This window comes from Artibeus jamaicensis, unplaced genomic scaffold (assembly GCF_021234435.1).
Source record: "Artibeus jamaicensis isolate MK-2021 breed Jamaican fruit bat unplaced genomic scaffold, CSHL_Jam_final contig_426, whole genome shotgun sequence".
Taxonomy (NCBI): domain Eukaryota; kingdom Metazoa; phylum Chordata; class Mammalia; order Chiroptera; family Phyllostomidae; genus Artibeus; species Artibeus jamaicensis.
The window spans coordinates 3,380,905-3,387,878 of record NW_026521826.1 but is presented as its reverse complement, the minus strand read 5'-3'; the positions used below and the strand labels follow the sequence as shown (position 1 = coordinate 3,387,878).

Genomic DNA, 6,974 nt, shown 5'->3' with positions numbered 1-6,974 from the left:
GGGAGTAGGGAGGGGGCTCTGGGAACTAGAACTGTAATCTATGGGCTTGGAAAGCATTTGTTCAGTGGTAAACAGCCTACTGGTATAGATCCCAAGACTTTGAGATTAAGGATGAACTGGAAATAAACTGGAGCTTCCAGGGACTGACGTCTACCTTTGAGGCAACTAAATCTCTGAAAATCAGTTAAAGTGAGTGAGTACATTATTACTCATAGAAGCCTGCCAGAAATAAATGTAAACTGTTTCTGAATAAAGATAACATAATTCTAAGCATGAAATTACTTAGGTACTCTTTCATATATGATATCTGGTATTTAATTTTTAAAAATTCTTATGTGAGAGGCACATGAGAAAAAAGAATGTGATCAAGTCTCTGGAACAACAACAGACAATATAAAGACTTCTCCCTTGTCATTCATGTAACTCTGAAAATGTTCAGAAATAAAAATAAATGAGATTAAGAACTTTGGCAAAGAACTGAGAACAATCAAAATAAAAATAACTAAGGCAATGCTATAACTTAAGGATACACTAACCAAAATTCAGAACTTGATGGACCAATTTTAGCAGATTAGTCACAATTATAGAAATAATTAGTGGCCTAAAATATAAATCAGAAGAAAAACATTAAGATAAAACAAGTAGAACTAAACAGGTGGAAAATATAAAAATAAAATAGCAATGTAGGCTATACTATGATAAGGTCAAACACACTAACTGGAGTCTCAGAAGATGAGAGAAACCTGGGAAAGAAAAAAACAGACGGATTCTAGGAGTTACAGGCTTCAGGGAGTATCAGTATAAAGAAAATCGCAACTACATACATGATATTGGGAGCACTAAAATCAAAACTTTAAAGTGCCCATCCCCACTGCACTGTCCTAATCGACCTTTATGTGTTCACATGTAAACGAATATAATTACGTACTATTCTCTATTTGTCCTTCATTTGCATAACTCAATTAATATTCCCAAAATATCATTTATTCCACCCCCAAAATACTTAAAGTAATTTGCTAACATCTCTACAACCTGCTGCTACCCAAAGAAATATTAATTCAGAAGGCTCAACCAAAACAGCGGGGCACAGTTCTCAAGAGGATGACCACCTCCAGGCTAAAATCGGGTAAGACAGTGGGTTCTTGGGGCCTCTTGGAAGGACAGACACGTGTAGATAATTGAAAGGGAACTACGACATCATTCTACTATTAACCCACAACCAATCAAAAGTGTGAGTAATAATAATGACTAACACTTATACTGCTTTTCACATGGACTCTCCTATAGGTTTACATATTTTAACACATTACGTCCTCACAAGCCCATGTAGTATAAAGTCAGTATCTGCGTTTTACAATGAGGAAAGCGAGGCACACAGTTGTTAGGTAACTTGACCAGGGTCGTTCAGGCAAGTGGCAGAGCTGAGCAGTGGATCCTGATACCCGGCCCCAGAAGCTGTGTTCTTAACCCTGCATTATACTGCCTCTGCTCGTGTGAGCAGCATTGGTTTCCCAGCAGAATCATCTGTGGCTGCGCTGACAGCAGGATCGGGAGGGAAATGTTAATGATACTTGGGGCTGATCTCACACCTTCCGAGAGTGACCTGCAAATGAATGAGATCTCACAGTAATAAAGGGCTAGACAACATCCTAACATTAGTATAAAAGAGTTATAATTTAGATCCTCTCTCCCCCTGGGGTTGCCATTGAGTCCCTGATTTGGTATGATAATAAGCAGTAGCAAATTTTTTCAGAGATTTTATAGGAAGTTATTCTAACATCTACTTTGAGCAAGCCCTCCTTATAAACAGTTGAAAAATAGGTGGAACTTCATCCATTTGGTTTAGTTTTCTCCTTCTAGTAATGCTGCTTGGCATCTTTCTCTTTCCTTTATGAGAACATTTTAATTTTCATCTGCTGGTTTTAATTTAACTTGTCATATTTCTACTTTTTTGTGTGTGCATATGTCTAGAGGCCTTTGGGAAAAGGACACATTTTTAAATAAGTCACAACAATAAAAACCAGAAAGGTCAACTTAAGTCAATTAGTGACGTTTTAAGCAAACTTAGTAGAAGACAAATTCCCTTCCAACCTCCAAACTGTTCTCTCGAAGACTGCTCTCCCTGGAAAGAGGCAAGGGTGTTCTCTCACAGAGCAAATTAAAGTGATCAAGGTCATGAACATGGACCACTTAATGCCATGGTAGTTAGGAGGCCTTTTATGTAAGTCACACAGGTGAAAAAATACACTGATATCATAGGAGGCATATGGCATTTTATAGGGGAACTGAATAACTTGATCCTGTGTGCACAGATGGACTCTGCTAAGGTTGAACTTTACTAATTCAGTGGCCCCAGACAAGCCATGGCATCTCTTGCTTTCCAGATCTGGGTGAGCAGGGTTACAACCACATATTTTTTGAAAAGTTGTGTCATGAATAGTTCATTTCATTCTAGGCTTGTCACATGACTATATTCTTCTTTGAGGAAAGGCATCTCATTACAGCTCCCCACTTTTTATTCCTCCTTCCATTATTCTCTTTTTTAAAATTTAATTTGTATTGTATTTTCCCATTATCTTTTAGTCCCATTATACCCCACTCCCCTCAGTGATCACCACACTGTTGTCCGTGTCCATGAGTCCTTTTTCCTTTTTGCTCAATCTCTCCACCCTCTAACCTTCCCCTCAATTAGCTGTCATTTGCTCTCTGTCTATGAGTCTGTCCCCATTTTCCTTGTTAGTTCAGTTTGTTCATTAGATTCTACTTATGACAGAAATCATATGGCGTTTTTCTTTCTCTGACACTTAGCATAATGTTCTCCAGGTCCATCCATACTGTTGCAAATGGTAAAATTTTCTTCTTTTTTATGGCCAAGTAGTATGCTGGTGTGTAAATGTCCCATAGTTGTTTCATCCATTCATCTGCTGACAGACACTTGGGCTGCTTCTATATCTTGGCAATTGTAAATGATGTTTTAATGAACATAGAGGTGCTTAGGTTCTTTTCAATTAGTGTTTTCAGGCCCTTTATGTAAATTTCCAGAAGAGGGATCACTGGGTCAAAAGGCAGATCCATTTTTAACTTTTTGAGGTATCTCCATACTATTTTTCACACTGGCTGTACCAGTCTGCATTCCCACCACCAGTGCAAAATGGTTCCCCTTTTTCCACATCCTTGCCAGCGCTTGCTTGTTGATTTATTGATGATAGCTATACTGACAAGTGTGAGATAATATCTCATTGCGGTTTTAATTTGCATTTCTCTGATGATTAGTGACACTGAGCATCTTTTCATATGTCTATTGGACTCTTTGAAGAAGTGTTTATTCATTTCCTTTGGTCATTTTTTAATTGGGTTGTTCAATTTTTTTAGTGTTGAGTTTTGTAAGTACTTTGTAAATTTTGGATATTAACCCCTGATCAGATGTATCTGTGAATATGTTCTCTCATTCTGTGGGTTGTCTTTTTTATTTCGTTGATGTTTTTCCTTTGCTGTGCAAAAACTTTTTAGTTTGATGTAGCTCAATTTGTTTATTTTTTTCTTTTGTTTCCTTTGCTGGGGGATCCCATTAAAATATTGCTACAAGCACTGTCCAATATTTTGCTATGTTTTCTTCTAGGATTTTATTATTTAGGGTCTAAAATTTAAGTCTTTGATCCATTTTGAATTTGTTCTTGTGTTTGGTATAAGAAGGTGGTGTAGTTTCATTTTTCTTCATGTATATGTCCAGTTTTCCCAACACCACTTATTCCATAAACTACTTTTAGCCCATTGTATATGCTTGTTTCCTCCATTAAATATTAATTGACTTTAAAGGTGTGGGCTTATTTCTGGGCTCTCTATTCTGTTTCAGTGGTCTATGTATCTGTTTTCATGAAAGTACCATGCTGTTTTGATTACTATGGCCTTGTAATATAGTTTTATATTAGGTAGCATGATTCCTTCAACTTTGTTCTTCCTCAGGATCACAGTTGCTTAGTGGGGTATTTTGTGGTTCCACATAAATTTTTGAAGTATTTGTTCTATTTTGGTGAAATATGTCATTGGAATCTTGATGGGAATTGCATTGAATCTATAGATTGCTTTGGGTATATGGACATTTTAATAATGTTAATTCTTTCTATCCATGAACATGGTATGTGCTTCCACTTATTTGTTTCTTCTTCAGTGTCATAATTTTCCAAGTACAGAATTTTCTTTCTCTTTACATCTTTGGTTAGACTTATTCATAGGTATTTTATTCTTAAAAAAAAAGATTTTATTCACTTCTTTTTAGAGAGAGGGGTAGGGAGGGAGAAAGAGAGGGAGAGAAACCTCAATGTGTGGATGCCTCTCATGTGGCCCTCCACTGGTGACCTGGCCTGCAAACCAGGTATGTGCCCTGACTGAGAGTTGAACCAGCAACCTGTTGGTTCACAGCCTATGCTCAATCCACCGAGCCACACCAGCCAGGGCGGTATTTTACTCTTTTTGAAGCAAATGTGAATGGGATTGTTTTCTTGATTTCTCTTTCTGTTAGTTCATTATTCACATACAAAAATACAACTGATTTCTGGATATTAATTTTGTATCCTACTATTTTGCTGAATCCATTTATTAGTTCTAGTAGATTCTTGGTGAAATCTTTGGGGTTCTCTATGTACAGAATCATGTCACCTGTGAATAAAGACAGTTTTACTACTTCCCACTAATTTGGATGCCTTTTATTTTTTCTTCTTTTCTGTTTGCTGTGTCTAGGACTCCCAGTAGTATGTTGAATAAGAGAGGCGAAAGTGGACATCCCTGTCTCATTCCTTAAATGGAACACTTGTAGTTTTTGCCTGTTGTGTGTGATGCTGGCAATGGGTTTGTCATATATGGCTTTTGTTATGTTTAGGTATGTTCCCTCTAACTCCACTTTGCTGAGAGTTTTTATCATAAATGGGTGCTGAATTGTATTGTATGAAATCCATGGTTTTGAAATTAGGATAATGGTGGCTTTGTAAAATGAGTTTGGGAGCCTTCTCTCCTCTTAAATTTTATGAAACAGTTTGAGAAGCAGAGGTGTTAGTTCTTCTCAGAATGTTTGGTAAAATTCACCTGTGAAGCCATCTGGTCCAGGGTTTTTGTTTGTTGGGAGTTTTTTTTTTTTATTACTGCTTCAATTTCATTAAGTGTAATCTGTCTATTCAGATTTTCTGATTCTTTCTCATTTAGTTTTGGAAGATTGTATGTTTTAGGAATTTATCCATTTCATTAGGTTGTCCAGTTTGTTGGCATATAGTTGTTTATAATATTGTCTTACAATCCTTGCTATTTCTTTGATGTCAGTTGTTATTTCTCCTCTTTCATTTCTGACCACATTTATTTGGGTTCTTTTCTCTTTTTTTCTTGAGGAGTCTGGGTAAAGATTTGTCAACCTTGTTTATCTGTTTGAAGAACAAGCTCTTGGATTCATTGATCTTTTGTATTTTTTTAGACTATATTTTATTTATTTCTGCTCTGATCTTTATTTCCTTCCTTCTACTTACTTTGGGCTTTGTTGTTCTTTTTCAAGTTTTTTAAGTGTGAAGTTACATTGTTTATTTGAGCTTTTTCTTTTTTTTGAGATAGGACTGTAATGCTATAAATTTCACACTTACGATTATTTTCCCTGTGTCCCACAGCTTTTGGATTGTTGTGTCCTCATTTTCATTAGTTGCAAGGCATCTTTTGATTTCTTCCTTATCTTGTTGTTGACCCATTTATTGTTTAATGACATTATTTAGCTTCCACGTCTGTGTGTATTTTTCAGTGTTTTTGTGATTGATTTCTAGTTCATAGCATTGTGGTTAGAGATGCTTGATATGATTTAAATCTTCCTAAATTCATTGAGACTTGTTTTGTGTCCTAACATGTGGTCTATTCTAGAAAACATTCCATATGCACTTGAAAAGTATGTATATTCTGCTGCTTTGTGGTGAACTGCTCTGAAGATATCAATTAAATCCATTTGATCTAGTGTGTCATTTAAGGCTGCTGTCTCCCTGTTGGCTTTCTGCCTGGAAGATCTATTCATTGAAGTCAATGGGTATTAACTATGACTATATTTCTGTTGATCTCTCCTTTCCATCAAGATTTGCTTCACATATTTAGGTGCTCCTATGCTGGGTGTGTACAAGTTTACTAGGGTCATACCCTCTGTTGGATTGTTCCCTTTATCATTATGTAGTGTCCTCTGTGTCTCTTACTATAAGCCTTGGTTTTAAAGTCTATTTTGTTGGATAAATTGCTACCCCAGCTTTTTTTCTTTTTTATTTACATAAAATATCTTTTCCTTCCCTTTACTTTTAGTCTGTGTATATCTTTTGGTCTGAGGTTGGTGTCCTGAGGGCAGCATATATATGGTTCTTGTTTTCTTATCCCCTGAGCTACCTTATGACTTTTGCATGTCATCCTTGCGCAGGGGCCATGCTAATCTTCTCTGTATCATTCCAATTTTAGTATATGTGCTGCTGAAGCAAGCACTACCCTATGACTTTTAGCTGGGCCATTTAAGCCATTTACATTTAAGGTGATCATTGATACATATGTATGTAGTGCCATTTTATTGTTAGACTGTTTTCCTCTTTTTTTCCTTCTTCTTAAAGCAAGCCGTTTAACATTTGTTGCAGTACTGGTTTGATGATAACAAATTCCTTTAGTGTTTTCTTGTCTGGGACTCTCCTTATTTCTCCTTCGATTTTAAATGATAGATTTGCTGGGTAAAGTAGCCTTGGTTGTATGTCCTTGCCTCATTATCTTGAATATTTGGCACCCCTCCCTTCTGGCCTGAAATATTTCTAATGAGTAATCAGATGACAGTCTAATTGGTGCTCCCTTGTAGGTAACTACCTGCTTTTCTCTTGCAGCTTTTAGGATTCTCTCCTTATCTCTAAGCCTTGTCATTGCAATTATGTGTGTCAGTGTCTGCCTCTTTGGGTCCAACTTGTTTGGGACTCTCTGAACTTCCTGGA

The 6,974-nt window shown here is 36.5% G+C and overlaps 1 non-coding gene across 1 annotated transcript; it reads right to left on the bottom strand.

Annotated features, from left to right (window-relative positions):
- Positions 1-6,378: 6,378 nt before the first annotated feature.
- On the bottom strand, positions 6,379-6,486 carry LOC119046321 (U6 spliceosomal RNA). Its single transcript, XR_005081963.2, has one exon. It is a non-coding gene; the product is annotated as a U6 spliceosomal RNA (small nuclear RNA).
- Positions 6,487-6,974: the final 488 nt, after the last annotated feature.